The 16422-nt window shown below is 45.9% G+C and overlaps 1 protein-coding gene across 4 annotated transcripts in view; it reads right to left on the bottom strand.

Moving 5' to 3' along the window:
• The window catches only part of Il1rl1 (interleukin 1 receptor like 1), an 85306-nt gene that overhangs the window by 49491 nt on the left and 19393 nt on the right, over positions 1 to 16422 (bottom strand). For 2 of the 4 annotated variants that reach the window (XM_012515168.2, XM_023717536.1), the window contains exon 1: positions 15568 to 15748. The exons of the other annotated variants lie outside the window; for them this stretch is intronic. The gene's annotated coding sequence lies outside the window, so the exon portion shown is untranslated. Of the gene's footprint in view, positions 1 to 15567; positions 15749 to 16422 lie in introns of those variants that run through there. 4 annotated transcript variants of the gene reach the window in all.

Genomic DNA, 16422 nt, shown 5'->3' with positions numbered 1-16422 from the left:
GCATATGAATTTCAAGTAAGCTTCACCCCAGATATGAAGGGATGGTTCAACACTTCACAGATCAATAAATATAATATACCATATCACCAAAGCCAAGGATAAAAAAATCACACTACTATCTCAAAAGAGGCAGAAAAAACATTTGATAAAGTATAACACCTATTTATACTAAAATCTCTACAGAAAAGTGGGATAGATTATCTGTTTCTCAACCCAATAAAATCCATCTATGACAAACCAACAGCCAATACCATACTAAATTGTCAAAAACTGGAAGCCTTCACTCTAAAATGAGGAACAAAGTAAGGATGTCCACTGTCACCACTCTTATTCAATACAGTTCTGGAAACATTAACCAGAGCAATTAGACAAGAGAGAAAAATAAAAAGAATAAAGATAGGGGAAAAAACTAAATTATTATTCACAGTTGGCATGACACTCTGCATAGAAAACCCTAAAAACTCCACCCAAAAGAATTTTGGATTTAATAACCTAATTCATTTACATAGCTGGAGGCAAAGTCAGCACTCAAACATTAATAGCATTCTTGTACACAGATAACAAACTCACTGAGGAGAAATTAGGGAAACAACACCTTTCACAGCAGCATGCAAGAAATGAAAGACTTAGGAGTCAGTATAACAAAGAAAGTAAAAGATCTCTACATGGATAACTATAGGACTCTGAAAAAGGAGATGCAAGCAGACATTATTCCCTTGTTCATGGGTAGGAAAAACAAACACAGTGACAATGGCCTTGCAATCCAAATAAAAAATACCAATAGCATATTTCACAAAAGTAGAGAAAACAATTCTAAAATTCATTTGCAAACAGAAGAGACATGGAATAGTGAAAACAATTCTTAGTAACAAAGAGAAGCCCAGAAGCATCAGTTGAAATTGCACTACAGAACTATTGTAATGAAAAACAGCACATTTCTGGCAAAACAACAGATCTAAAGATTGACAGAACAGATCAGAAGACACAGAAACAATTCCAAACACTCATCTAACTTATCTTCAACAAAGGGGTTAACCACCTTCACTGGAAGAAAACCTCTTTAAGAAATAGCACCGGGAAAACTGGCTTTCCACATGCCAAAGACTAAAACTAGACCCATGTATCTCACCACCCACTAAACTAAAATAAAAATAGATCAAAGATCAAAATAGTAAAATAGAAACACTAAATCTACTGGAAAAGAGAATAAGTAGATCTCTTGAAGCCATCATTGTGGGCGAGGTTTTTAAGAACAGAGCCCCAAGGACACAGGAAATATTACAAAGAATCAACAACTGGACTCTCATCTCATCAAAAGCTTTTGCACACGAAATAAATCACCAACAGAGTGAAGAGACAACTCTCAGAGTAGAAAAAAAAATTGCCACGTGTTCCTCAAACAATGGTCTACTATCTAGAATATATAAAGAACCCAATAAAACAAATCCCCCAAATTTAAAGGCCAAATCCAAAAACAGGCCTCTGAATGAAATACAAACTTCTTAGAAGAAAAAGTAGAAATGGCAAATTAAAGTATGAAAAATGTTCAACTTCACTGGGCATTTGAGAGACACAAATTAAAACAATGCTGCGATTCCATCTCACTCAAGAAAGAATGGCTACCAGTAAGAAATTAACCCATAAAAAATGCAGGAAGGGTTTTGGAGGAAATATAGTATGTATTTCCAAAATGTACGAAGAGATTTAATTAATTTTGAAAATAAGCGAACACAAAACTTATAAAGATGTGAATAGATAAAAGTAACCACTTAGTTTGTAATAAGGTGAGGATAATATTAGCTAAATGCAATGATAAAGTAGAAATTATAGTGGCAAGAATTAGATCCATTTGCTATATATGTATATTTGTTATGTACAATAAATGGGGGGCAAGCAGAAACAAGAGGTAAAAGTTTTATATATAATTCTTTGCCCCTTGACTTATAATGAAGTGGCATCTTTCAAATAGTCTTAAATTGAAAATAGTATAAGTCAGAACACATTTAACCCATTCAGCCTTCTGAATATCACATCTTAAGAAGAAGGTGCGTGGCACTGGCTGTTTGTCCTTGGCCTGTGGCTGGCCTGGAGCTGTCACTGTCCACCGCTGCCCACCATCTAGAAAGTGCCACCTGTCACTGGTTCAGGAAAAGGTCAAAGTCCAAACATAGTGCCCAGCGAATGCGCAGCCCCCGGCCATCGTGGAGCCAAAAACTCGTAAGTTGAACAAAGCCATCGCAGTCAGAGACCATCTAGCTCCCTCTTCCTATCTACCCATCTGCCTAGAAAGAAGAGAACCACAACAAGCTCGGCCCAGTGAGCTGTGGAGAACCTGCACATCATCCAGACAGTTGCAATCAGACTTCCTGGAGAAAAGGAACGAGAGAAAGGGCAGAAAAAGTTATTTGAGGAAATAATGGCCGAAAGTGTTGCAAACTTGACAAAAATTACAAAAGCCTCAGGAAACTCAAGCATTGAGACAATGACAGAGACAAGCTCTTAAAAGAGGAGAAAAGTGCATCCCTACAGAAGAAAAAAGGTGAGGGGCTTCTCCTCAAGAGGAAACAGGATTAAAGTGCTGAAAGAAAATGTCACCATGGCGTACTCTACAGAAGAAGTCTGCCCAAAGAGGAAGGCAGAGCAGGAGCGCAGAGAGGAAATTCTCAGCAATAGGCCATTACTAGAGAACACTGCAGGGAAAGTCCTGTGTGCAGAGGAAATGGCGCCCATCAGAACTCTCGGTCTGCGTGAAGGAACACAGAGCACCAGAGACAGCAGCTCCGTGCCCAAAGGCAAAGGGCTTATGACATGCTATTTCAGTCTCTTAAAGGATAATTGATTGTTTAACATAATAATAGCAATGCAAGGCAGAGTGCACAGCATGTGCTGGAGAAAAACACATGGTAGCAACAGCCTCAGGCCCAGGAGAAGGCAGGAGAGGTGGGAGGCACTGGGACACAGCAATCACACCACAAGCAAATGGGGGAAATGTCCCCTGCAGGGGCACAGTGCTACTTAAAGAAGTGCCGCGAATCCTAAGTGAACAATAAAATTGTACAACAAAGAATTATACTGAATAAGCCTACCACAGAGCAAAAGTGGAAACAAAAATATGCCATCAATCCAAAATACAGCACAGAAATTGGAAATGAGAAACAGATGTGACAAAAAGGAAACAAGGGTTCAATCCCTGGCACCACATACTGCACCAGCCCTGACCTCGGGTGCACTGAGCCAGCCAACACGGCTGGGCATGGTGGCACATGCCTGTAATCCCAGTGCTGGGAAGGCTGAAACAGGAGGATCACTATGAGTCCAAGCTTCTTAGTGAGACCCTCTACCAAATACATTTAAAAAATCAAACAAATATCAAGAGATTTAAACCCATCCGAATCACTACGTTAAAGCCAATGGCCACAGAACACCTCGATTGAAAGATACTATCAGATTGGTTTTAAGAAGGAAAGGCCAAAATATGCTGCTAATAAAAATCTAAAGGTGAAGGTGCAAGCAGGTTAAAAGGAGGACAAAAGACTTTGTGTAGTGATGCCCAGCGGAACCTAGGCGGAACAACCATACTAAGACAAAGGCAGTGAAATCGCGCATCAGCAGGAATAGAGAGAATTATTCGTAATGAAGGTTACTCCACCTCTAGAGCACAGCAACCCTAGATGTCTGTGTTTCTAATAATGGAGTCTCAAAATGCATGAAGAGAAAAACTGATAAAATTTCAAAGATAAATATAGGAATCTTGAATCACAGTCAGGCAGCTCAGCATCCTTTTTTCTGTAATTGATTGAAAAGTCAGTAAGGCTGACTTGAAAATTCTGTTGAGCAACTTGGCGTACTGTCGTTGGCAGAGTTCTCCACGTAGCAGCAGCACAGTGGCTCTCCTCAGGTGCACATGGAGTATGTACTGTGCTAGAACACATTTAAGTCCCAAAAACAAGACATAGTGCGTTCAGCAGGACTCCAAGCATGTCCTAAGGGTGTCATTTGATGATAAGAATTAAGCCAGCATATCATTGATGGAAAGACGTGCATGAACTTTGGCGACTGAGCAACACACTGCTAAGCAAGCCCTGGCTCGAAGAAGACATCAAAAGGGAAGCATTTTGAGCTGAACGGGAGCCAAAATGCAACACAACAAAATGTGGAAGAGGCCGCTGAAGAGGGAAATTTACAGCACCAAATCCTTACACTAATAAATAATAAATGTAGCAAGTCAGTAACCTTGGTTAGCAACTTAAGAAACTAGAAAAAGAACAGCAAAGGAAAGCCCAAGATATCAGGAAAAAAGGAAATCAGATAAAGCAGCACTGAAGACTATGAAACAGAACACAGAAAAACAACAGAAAAAAACCCAGAACACAAGTGGTTGGTTTTATGAGCTCAAATAAAGTTGATAAATCTCTAGATACATTGCCTGAGGGGAAAAGAGAGACAGATGGGGAACATTAGGGAGAGAAGATTTCTAAGATTGAACAGGTACCACACAGGAAATATGGGCAGTGAGAAAGAACAAGTGTGGGAGAATTTCCTTACAATCATGTTTTTAAAAACCGTCCTTCTCTTTTCCCTTCCTTCTTCTCCCCTTTCCCTTTACTTAATTCCTCTTTCCTTTGCAACAATTTTTTCCTATTTCACAATATGTAGTGTACATTTTGGTCCTTATTTATCCTCCACTTACCTGTTTCAAGTTTATCTTTCTTTATAACTGAATAGTATTCCATTATATAGGAAAATCATTTTTAATCTGCTCCTCAGTTGATGGGTATTTGGGCTGTATCCAAGATTTTGCTATTACAAACTGTGCTTCTGTGAATATTGCTATCGGATAATATTTTTAATTCTTTTGGGAAGATACCAAGAAGGGCAATTGTGTCAAATGGAACCTCTGATCCTAGTTTTCTGAGGACTCTCCCCGTTGATTTCCATGGTAGCTGTAGCAGTCTGCACTCCAACGGTGCAGACGGGCTCCTTTTCCCCTGCAGCCCACCAGCGCTTGCTGTGGGCTGATTTCTTGATGGTAGCTACTCTTTCTGGAGTGTGTAAGCAGTTGTACAAGCAGTCATCTGCACAGTTCCAAATGATCTCAGGGAAAACTAGCCAGAGGATTTAGTAAAATAGAAAAGAGATGAAGGCTGAGGTCAGGTGGAGGCCTTGCTCTGGATGGGACAAGAAGAACTGCATGAGCACTGTAGGGGCTTTTATTTATGCTTTTCACAAAGCTAGCGTCATGCACACAGGGTTGCCTAGCAACTAATGACTGGCATTGTGGCAGGGAAGATGTTTTGCTCAGGACCGAAGTAACTTGATTGCCTTAAGCACTTTAGCCTTGTCTTGCCCCCACACACACGACCAACTTCCAGCTTCATCTGATCCCTACAAGTTGAATGAAAGAATTCAGAGAGACTATCCTGTATGATTACACTGATATAAATTTCTAGAAAATACAAACTAATTTGTAGTGACAGAAATCAATGTGTGCCAGCGGACAGAGTTGGAGAGGCTGTAGGAGGGACCTCCCAAGGTGTGGGGAACCTTTGGGAGGCAATGGCTATGCTTATTATCTTGGTTCTGATGATGTCTCTTGGGTGCATGCACACATCAAAATGTCAGGTTGCACAAGGTGAACATGTGTAATTCACCGTGCTACACCTCAGCAAGGTGGTGAATACCACAGGCTTTCCACATAACACAGGTTGTGTTCTTCACATACAGTATTCCACCTTTGTGCAAATGCACACATACGAACAGGAAGAATGTAGTGGAAATGGTAACTCCAACGTCTTGACAGTAGCTCTCTGAACAGGATGGTAGAGGGTTTTTTCCTTCTTTCTGCTCCTCTGGATTGACTATTTCCTACAGTGAAGCACTGTCCATGTTTCTGACTTTAAATTTGGGGGTATTTGTTTTATCACACCTGTATTTTTTTTTTTTTTTGGTGGTACCGGGGATTGAACTCAAGACCTTGTGCTTGCCAGGCAAGTGCCTATTCTACTGAGCCATCTCCCAGGCCCCCAACCTATATCTTTACATGAGGTCCAGAGAACAACGACAGTAAACACACCAGTCCCCAGGGTGGGCTGATAGACCTCCATCACTGTCAGGTAGTACCAAAATATATAAAACTCCAACCATTTTACTGTTTGAAAACTAAGCACATAGTCCTACAAGCATAGCAGAGAACTAAAAAGTGACTCAAAATCAAATATCCTAAGCAAAAGGATAAGGCTCAGATTTCCCTGTTTATAGCAGGGTGTTCCCCTTTTCACACACACACACACACACACACACACACACACACACACACACACATTTTTAAGACAGTCCCAATGAGACAGGACTGGCAAGTTTCTGAATTTTGTCTTTGAGATTTGCAAGATGCACAGAAAAACTTATTCCACGTGTACGTAAGAGATGATCCAAACTTCCTCCTATTTCTGAGCAGAGTGACAGCTAACTTAATTCAGACAATGAGTGTCCTTCTTTTAAAGATACAAGCAAAGGAAGCTACAACAGAATGTGGAGCCCCGAGAAGCCCCAGGGGGCCATCGTCCCTCACTGTGGAAAGCAACTTCTCGAGCAGCCTCCTGTCCTTGGTCATAACACTTCACAAGTGCTGTTCTCCAGTTGCCTGGTATAACTTTACACCTTGCTGTCAATTAGGGACCCTCTGTACCCCAGGACATCCAAGCCCACTGTTCCAAGTCCTGATCATTCAATGGATGCTGACAGCCCAAGCTGCAAGCAAACCCACAATTTATGAATGAAAACTGCAAAGGATGAATAAATATATATAAGTATTCTGTATCCTTATATAAAAATGCATTTTAGGCATTGTATTTTTTAATTGACCAAATGGGTAAAAATCCAAGACTGCTCGGGTTTGGCTGCTGAGTGAAGTTCTTCACTTTCAGGGACCCGCAGCTGTAGCAGGGTCAAATCAGGAGGTGTCCTGAGTGGCCCTCATGAGGCCACCTCATGCTGGCACCCACGGCATGTCCAAGTGTCCCAGTACAGCTCCCATGTGCTGTGTGCAAAATACAGTAGGAGGGATGTGGACGCTGTGGCCAAGAGCCACGAGAGGCAATACCACATTTTTGAAACTGAACTAAGGAGTCATCAGATAAGACAGACTTCTGGGTAAAGTGGACTGTTATCACCTGGCATCTGACCGATGTTTGCAAAATCAACACCGAAAGGAACGCAGTAGAAACCCGAACAAAGGATCATGCAAAGATTCTCTGTACCGTACTCCCTCCCCTCAGCCAGGGTGACACGGACGTGGCAATTGGCTGGGAAGAGTCCAAAAGTGCGTGACAGCTCGTGGCCAGGTCAGAAAGAGGCCCAAGGCTGAGGAGAGGCCGTTGGTCCTCCTCGAGGGCTACTGCTCCACACAGAAGACCTCTGCCCGATCTTAGGAAATTGTTTGAATGGCTCACACATGAACACTTCATCGTAAAAGGGTCTATTAGCAAGATTTTGAGTTGCAGAAGCAAGATAATACTGTGAAGATAACTAGCTCAGCGGCCGCAGCCGCAGGCCACGTCTACTAGCATCCTCTCTAGCCCTAAAGGCCTTTACTCCAGCTTACTAGGCTTGCCAGAGCGCTGGTCATCCTAGCTAGGTTACTGACTACATGTGCTTCCTCCACAGGAGAAGTAATTCAAATTGGAAGATTGAAGAGTGGACAGTTAACGGCACCACTTTACATGGGCATTCTAAGGAGGAACTCAATTTGCTCCGATCACCGCATGTGGTTTGCATGCTTTGCCTAAATATGCGATAATTTCTGGCTCTGCAAGCCAAACCTTCATTCTAATGATCAATCTATACCAGTGTGATAGTGTAAAGTAAATATTATATAGAGAGAAAAGCATTACATTGCTTACAAAAGAAATCCCAAGGTTCTTGGCTAACTGCTTTATTAAAGGATCTGTGTTAACAAAGGACCTGCCTACAACACCCATTTCCAGAGCCTCAGAGCCCTTCCTCCTTCAGCCCCATGTTGACCCTGACCAGTGGCTCCCTCAAGGACAAGGACTACAGCCCAGAGCAGTGTGGTGACAAGCCAGAAGGAGCCAGGGCTTCAGCGTGAACTCACAGAGCAGCCCACGCCACCCCCAAAGCACTGTTACACAGAAGTGGATTAATGTAAGCTTCTCTATTTTTGGTCTCTCTTCTTCCACATCGCCCAATGACACAGCATCACATACAAACAGTGACTGGGATGTTGTCTGGTGATGCCGAGTCCGGGTTGCCCGGAGACTGTTTACACTCTCCTCCACACTTTCTTGTGCCAGAGCTGAGTAAGGACAGAGGTGAAAGAGACAGCCACGATGGGGAGGGCAGTTGGGACTCATTCTGAAGCTCTAATTTTCTCTTCTTCTTCATAACTTTCTCATTCTCTTTCCATTAAATTTGTTATTTAAAGAGCTTCTGCAAATTGTCTTCCTCAATTACTCCATCTAATCCTTGCCGTAAAACCCTGCTTGTGTCTCCGGTTTGCACACCCCCTGCCCCAGCTCCCTCTCGGCCTGAGGTCTGCCTTCCTTGCTGCTGCCTCTGGGCAGCTGCACCTCGGTCCTGGGGCCTGGGGGACCTGGGTGTGCGCCTTGAGGGCAGCAGTGAGCATCTCTCTGTAGCAGGCGGGACACATTCCCCACACCTTCACTGCTCTTGCCATCCTTTTCCCTCCTCCATCTCTTGCTCCCCTTCTCATTTGAGAACCATCTGTCTTTCAACTTCTTGTCATCTTTCTTTGGTTTGCTGTCTATTATTTGGGTTTCCATGTAGGAAAAGCCAGGCGATGCTCAAGCTTATGTGTCTGATCCATTTCATCTAACATCATGCCCTCAAAGTGTATCTATTTTTCTACAAATGGCTCGTTTATCCATCTTCTTGGAAGAGTAGGTCTCTACCGTATATAAATACCACATTTTCTTCATCAGTTCACCCATTGGTGGACATGCAGGCTGCCTAGCTGGGGCTTCTCTAACCAAACACATTATGTAGAGTTCAAATAGCTTTGTTAACACTCTGAGCATGTGCTGAAAGAAATATGTGCAATTTATTTTTCATATTATAATAGAAATGTTTTTGTGATCACAACAAGGCAAACCCAGGCAGCATAGCCATAATCAACTAGGTCAACTTTAAATAGCCCAAACAACCTTGAAGCACACAGAATGCAGAACTCACGGCAACAGCAGCACGTCCCCCTGGACAGGAAGACGGGCTTGTGTTTGTGTAGTCAGAGTCGAGACTGCTCTGTGGCTTTTTGTGTTAAGAAAGCTGAGTGTACTTGTGGTCACATATTTGTAACATCTAGGAAGTTGACTATTAGAATAACAGTCCTGAAAAGCAGTCTTCTTTCTGCTTTCATGTTTTTGGCTTTGGTACAGGGATGTTTTGAGATGCTAGAGATTGAACCCAGGCCCCTGTGCAGGCAAAGCAGCCGCCCTTCTACCCAAGCTGCACCCCAGCCCACGTGCATGCTAAAAGGTGTCATCGAGTAGCTGATTTATTTTTATTTTTATTATTTATTTATTTATTTATTTATTTTTTATTTATTTATTTTTTTTGCAGAACTGGGGATTGAACTCAGGCCCTTGCACTTGCCAGGGAAGCGCTTATTTCACTGAGCCATCTCCCCGGCCCGAGTAGCTGATTTTAGATTTGCAGTTGGGGCGGGGGTCCTTACTGAGCTCCCAAGCAAAGATTAAGTTCCTATGCATACCGGCATCCATCAGGAAATCAAACATTTAAGAATGATTGCAAACCCAAAACATAAATAATTCAAAGAGCAAAGAAGAGAGACAGCAGGAAATGGGGGGAGGCTTTTGGAGAGAGGAAAGGAGTCTGGGGAAGCAGAGAAGGAGGAAGATGGGAGGGAAAGGCCAGCAAGAACAAGCAAGCGAGGTGTTCGCACTCACCACTGCCTGCTGCCCGCTGCGCTTTTCTACATTGCAGATGTAGAACAGATAGAGGGAGAAAGGAAAAGGAGCAAGAGAAAGGGTGATCTCACTGTTTGGACTGTTTTGTTCAAAATGCTGCAGAGGAAAACTCAAGCAATTAAATTTATAGAAGCAATATAAATGTTGAAATATGTTTCATTTGCTAAATTTGTACATAAGATGACCCAGAGTTGTAGTTTGTTAAAATCTGTTAGACTCCTAAATGGTCCACATGACTTCAAGCAGATCGTCTGCCCATAATTACCTGGAGTTTTAAATTTCTAGCTTTGACAAATTGAATATTAACTTTAAAACTAAAAAAAATTCATGAGTTGCCTTTGTCCCCGTGAAATTGCTCTTGAAGCAGGGAATCTGACAGAGCCCCTGAGGACCTGCACGGCTTGGCTGTCAGTCCTTGCTGTGTGAATCACTCCTCATTGCTACGAATTCTGAGCCCCCAACCCAGGCTGTGTAGGCAGGGCTTCCCCACCTCCTGCTGTCCCCGCTGCGGGGCAATGTCCCTGTGTCCCACTAAAGCCTTGGCTCTGGTGCTGCTGAGTGTTGTGTTACAAATGAAGGAAGCTTGCATCACCTGAGTAGAAACCAGGCTGCAGGGCTCCAGTTCGATCAGTGCCTTCTCCAGGAGCCGCCACAGCGTGGAGCTGGGAAACACCCCTGTAGACACACCCCCCTGACCTCTACGGAGCACCTCCCCACCTGGGCTTTCACACCCCACCTACCCAGGGAATACAGGCCCTGGCGCTGCCCAGCGCTCTTCCCCCAGGGCCCCCCTCCTCACTTTCCCACCTCCCTTCCCTCCTCTCCACTGAGGTTCCCTCCTCAGTCCCATAGGACTGCAGATGCCTGATGGCTGCGAGTGTCAGCCCCCCACGCAGGTTGGAAGGGACCAGTGTGAAAACAAGGGCCTCTACGGAGGTGTCTCCCCGCTCCATTCTGTGGTGGCTCTTGGAGAAGGCACTGATTGAAGCAGAGCCCTGCAGCCTGGTTTCTACTCAGGCGATGTAAGCTTCCTCCATTTGCAACAGAACACTCAGCAGGACCAGAGCCATGGCTCATGGGGTCAGGACCAAGCAGGAAGCACCCGAAAATTTCAGGGCTGAAATGAGATGACTGGGTTGGGATCTTGGCTCTGCTACAAATTAGGGCCGAGCAGGCTTTCCAAACCTGTGCGAAAGACAAAGGTGATGGTAACGCTGGGGGGGTCACGGCAAGCAGGCCTCGCACAATGGTGGAGTTCAGGAACCCGAAGATCAAGATGTGGTTCCTGGCTCCTGCACCCTGAAGTTCTCTGCGAACAAGAACTAAATCCACTCAATCTACCAAATTCCAGGTAATGGACATAGAAGAAAGCACAAGCCAACAAAAGATCCTCGTGGTCAAGGACCCAGGAAGAGGTCCCCAGCACCACCACCATCACAAGCCGTGGCTGTGAGCCCGCAGGTGTGGCACTCTGAGCCCTACAGGCGGACAGGAGCCTTTCAGAACACCTTCCAGGATGAAGTGCATAGGCACGTGGTGCTCTGGGGACAGAGTAACAAGTTCCCAGTAACGTCATGCACGCCATGGGAGCCCCCAACACTCCACTCTGGCAGGCTCCTGGGCCACCTGCCAGAGTGGACTCCTGCAGCCCTGCTGCCGGCTCCACCTCCCCGCTCCACACACTCCTGTCTCCAAGGTGGGCTGAGTCCTGCCAGACCAACAGGGAAGAAAAACGTGGCCCTCAGAGGTGGAAGACTTCTCTGTTGTGATGCTGCTTTGGAGAAAGCTCCGCAGCTAGCACTTTCCCTGTACTGCACTTTTAACACTGTCACCAGAAGGTCATCACCCCCTAAGCGTGACACTCAGTGGACTCCCCTCAGCCTCTACCCTCCTTCCTGTGTCATCACCATTGTCCTCTGGTCTCCTGGTGCTCAGGATCCTGAGATTGTAGCACCAGAGGTTCATTCCAGCATGACTGTGACCACAGCGACAGGGGCTGTGAGGACCCTCACACCCTCCATTATGCTGCTGTCTTCACGACAACACAGATAGGGTTGTGGTTTTCCAGTCTTTGAAGAGAGGAGACTGAGGAGTGGAGAAATTCTACAGCACCCCGAGGGCACCGCCCTGAGCACAGGTGTGACCTCGCTCCCCTGCGCCCGCGCTGAGGCGCCACGCCAACAGCAGGGCACCCATGCCCAGCTGCTATTTCTCCGGCCCCTTCAGCCGCACTGCCCTCCCAGCTTTGCCCCTCCTCTCTGCCCTAGACATGGAAGGGCTGAGTTCTCCTCCCCTGCGCCTGGGCCCCAAGTCAGCACCCTGGAATGCTCCTCCTCGTGGGCCTCGCAGCAGCAGCCGGGGCCCTTCCTTGCTGATCTGCAGCACACGCGGCCCTTCCTCCTCCCTGCTGGGCCCTAGCCAGCCCCCAGCGGACGCTCACGCCCACAATCCGAACTATTCCCAGTGGTCTCTCCGCCCCCTTCCTGTATGCTTTCTATCCACCTGACTCAGGTTCCTCAAAATATTCTTCCCAGGAGACACAAGACAGAAATGAGTTGGGCGTCTTCAATTTCAATAAGGTTATTTCCCATGTTGAATAAGCATAAGTTATACTGATATTGAAAAGTGTTGAAAGCCAGGCAAAAAATAAACACCAGAAGGTTTTCTAATGAATGTCTGAGGGTCATGATTTTCTCTTCTAAAGTGTAATTTTAACTGGTAATAGGGAATATTTCTTAGCATCTTTTAACTTATCTGAAGTTTTACTGCTAATTTCCTCATCTTTGATCTGCTTTCAAGTGTTTTCATTTCATTTTAATTTCTTAAAGATATTTTCTTGGATGTAAAAATAAACATGAGTAATTATTCTTGCAGTGTTGTAAGATGTAGTGTGTGTAAGCCACCTAAGATGTTGTGTTGCTTCTCACAATACAACAACTACTCTTAACAAGTGATTTGTGTGTGATGTGTTCTCCTTCCCCCGACTCACATGTTCTCTGTATCGCTGGTTTCCAAAGCTGATTAGGCGCCGTTTTTTTGTACTTAATCTATTGATGACTGTTGAACTTCCTGGAATTATGAGCATATTTCTTTTTCATTGTTGTTGTTCATTAAGTTTACTGGGCCTTTCAGAGGAGCGGCGAGATCGCCTTCATCCCAGGGAATTTGTGCTCATGCATGACACAGCTTGATTCCTCATGACTTCCTTTTCCCTGCCCTTCCTTCAACCCTCTTCCTCTCCTGGTTTACAAAACCTTTGTTTCCATTTCTTCTTTTTGTCTCATTTTTCTTTTCCCTTCCTTTCTTTAAACAAATTTTGAATTTTTTCCTTGACTTTTTCTTCAAAAAATGTGTCCGTGGTGTTTCTTTCTCCTCCCTGGGACTCCCACTGCGTACGCACTGGGCTGCTCGGTATCACCCCTGACGACTTCTGCCTATTCCTCCTCCCCACCGCTACCACCACAGCCCCGTAATCTCTATTCCCTGTCTCCAGGTCCACTTAGATTTTTCTATGAAGTTTAATTTGCTTTTAGGCCCATCCAGTAAGATTCATTACAGATATTGTATTTTTAGTACAACATTTTTATTTGCTCCTTTTTGTTTCTTTCTGTATCTTTGTTAGATGCTCTATCCTATCCTCCAGTATTTATCTTTTCTTTAATCTTTGAACACACTGTGCAACGCACAAATATTTCGAGTTCATATTGTTTTGTTTAGTGAAATTCTGTATCATTTCTTTTTTGGCAGGGGGTACAGGGTATCAGACTCAGGACCTTGCACTTGCCGGGCAGGCGTTTATGCTGCTGAGCTGTCTCCCCAGCCCTCTGTATCGCTTCTAATGCTCTTTATTATTACCAGTATTGTTATTCTCTTTTTAAAAAATAGAATTTTTTAAAAAAATCTTTGAACACAAATGGGATGCATCAACATTTCTGTTACTTTTGCTGCCTAACAAATGACTCCCAAACTCCCCTGGTAAGAGCAAGCTTTTTATTATGCCGTTGAAAGCTGCCATTCTGGAAGTCGGCCAGACCATGAGATGAGGAGGTGGAGGAAGAAACAGGATGGGACTGGGAAGCAGTGTACGAGGTCTGGGGCTTCAGCAGGAAGCACTGGCCCCTGGGCACGACTCAGTGACGGGCTGAGGTCACCCGGAGGCCTGCTCTCTCACTTGTCTTGGCCCCGCTGAGGTCACATAGACCACTCCTGCCAACCAGACGCCTTCTGCCATTTCTGTGTAAAGCAGGGGGCTCTGCATCTTGGGGTCACAACACGAGGGCTCCAGCAAGCAAGGCCAAGGAGCGCTGGCCTTGGGACCCGCTCCAAAGCCACACGGCACCACCCTAATGGTGCTTCCTCCCCAGGGCTGTCCTCAGCATGCTCAGAGCCATAGCTACGGAGCACGGAGCCTCCACAGGGCTTTTATCAAAGAAGCTGAGCTCAGTGTTTGAAAGAAAATCGGGGATAAACCCATCGCCATACACGAGGCAGTGAATGAGGACGGTTCGGCAGAGGTGGAGAAAAAGTACATGCGAGGTGAAGCCGGCAGCACTTTCTCATAAAGCTGATGGGCAAGAAAAGCAGCAGAAAGAAAAGTGGCACCTAGCTTCTCAACTTTTTGTTGCTTTTTCTTTTCTTCCTTTATTTTTTGTACTGGAGATTGAGCCCAGGGCCTTTGTACTGAGCTAAGTCTCCAGCTGGGCCACCACACCAGGCTCTCGGTGCTCTGTTGGTGCGATGGGCTGGCTGGGGGCGCTATTTCCTGTAGTACAGAAGAGAGGAAGAGGACGGGTTTGTCCACTGTGTGTTGTGCTTTATTTATGGAGAAGGAAACTCTAGTGAGGCTTTGAAGCTGTTCAAGTGGGGGCTCATCAAGGCATCAGAGCACCATGTCCAGCAGACAGTGGACTATATGAAGTAAGAAATGGGAACTACAGACAAAAGGCGCAGCAGGTAGCGTGGCGTGGGAATTCTAAGCCAGACATGATGGTGCCAGAGAACACAAAATGAGAAGAAAGCTGGACGGGCATGAAGCTTTGTCTGGCATTTGCAGTCAGGCAGAGAAGTGAGTAACATGCGCTGGAAGGGCACACTAGGAGTTCCTAGAAGGCCAAGGGCAGCTTCCACCCCAAAGCCAGGGGCAAAGAAGAGTTAGGACAGGGAGAGTGGTAAGTTCGAATGCTGGTGAGGGCCTAGATAAGAAGCCTGAGGATCTACTGCAGGGGGAGTGTTGTCTGTCATGGGAGGGTTTCCAGAGTGTGAGGGGGAGCACAGTGAGAAATGGGATAAGGAAGATGCTTGTCTAGGACAAAATGGGAAGAGACGCGAGCTTTTCATTCCATGCCTGCCACACCCCATCTGGGCCCAGGCCCGTGCGCAGCCTGCAGCGCTCCTGCTCCTCCTCCTCTGCCTCCTCCTCCTCCTTCTCCGCCGTTCCCGAAAAGCACACCTCTGCCTGCATGCCGCCTGCTTCCCAGCAACCAGACCCTCCCCAGGAACCTCCCTGGCCTGCCTTTGCTGACTTCACCCTCCACACGATCACATCTGGTGGCACCAGAGCCTACCCCCACCTGTCCTCCCTGCCACCACCCACAGCCTCACTCACCTGGGGACCTCAGCCTGCAGCAGTCCATCCCAGGGAGTCTTCCTCAACCGGGTCCTCAGGCCCTGGACTTCTGAAGGGCACGTAGGGATGCATTTCTGCAGAGGCTGGGAGGCTGGCTTCTCTAGCGCTCCGCCACGTCACCCCTCCACTGGCCCAGACATTGCCCTTCTCTATTTCTCCTTCTGCACAGCCAGGATTCTGAGGTCATCTCCACAGCTTGTCCCCTCCCTGCTTCCTGCACCCTGCTCTGGCCCCTCCTGTGCACACCTGAGGGCTCCTGCTGGCTTCCCTGCACCCAGAGGGCTCCCCCACCCCAGCAATGGTCCACATCCGATGTTACCACCAGTCGATTTCTGCACATGCCACCACATCATCGTGTGCCCAATGATTAAAATGGAAAGAGGAAGACTACAGAAATAAAGAGTGACTAATAGATTGCCGCTGTTGCCACCTCTGCAGCCCAGTGTGGATTCCCTGGAGCACAATATCTGTTGGAAAGGATTCAGGAACTCCACCGTGTGTGGCTTTGGGAGAGCCCCATGCACAGGAGCTACTTGCTCTAAGCTGGGGAGAACAGGGCCCTGAAAAGCAGGTCAAGTGCTATACTCTGTAGAAGCACCAGAATGAAATTCATGGGCTGCGGCTTAAGCCCCAAGAAAGCCCTGGGGTGTCCCGTGCAAATTCCCAAAGCTCTACGAACAATGATTTTGCTAACGTGTATCAGGAAGTGCATGATAGAACATCCGCCCTCTGCTCCTTCTATATTGCTAACATCCTTCATGTATCTACATCAACTTGGTTCTTAGAGCTGCTTCAGATAGAAAGAGCTCTTAGAATATCTTGCCCAAAACATTT

The sequence above is a fragment of the Octodon degus genome, unplaced genomic scaffold (assembly GCF_000260255.1).
Source record: "Octodon degus isolate 3935 unplaced genomic scaffold, OctDeg1.0 scaffold00052, whole genome shotgun sequence".
NCBI lineage: Eukaryota > Metazoa > Chordata > Mammalia > Rodentia > Octodontidae > Octodon > Octodon degus.
This window is presented reverse-complemented; position numbering and strand designations above follow the sequence as displayed.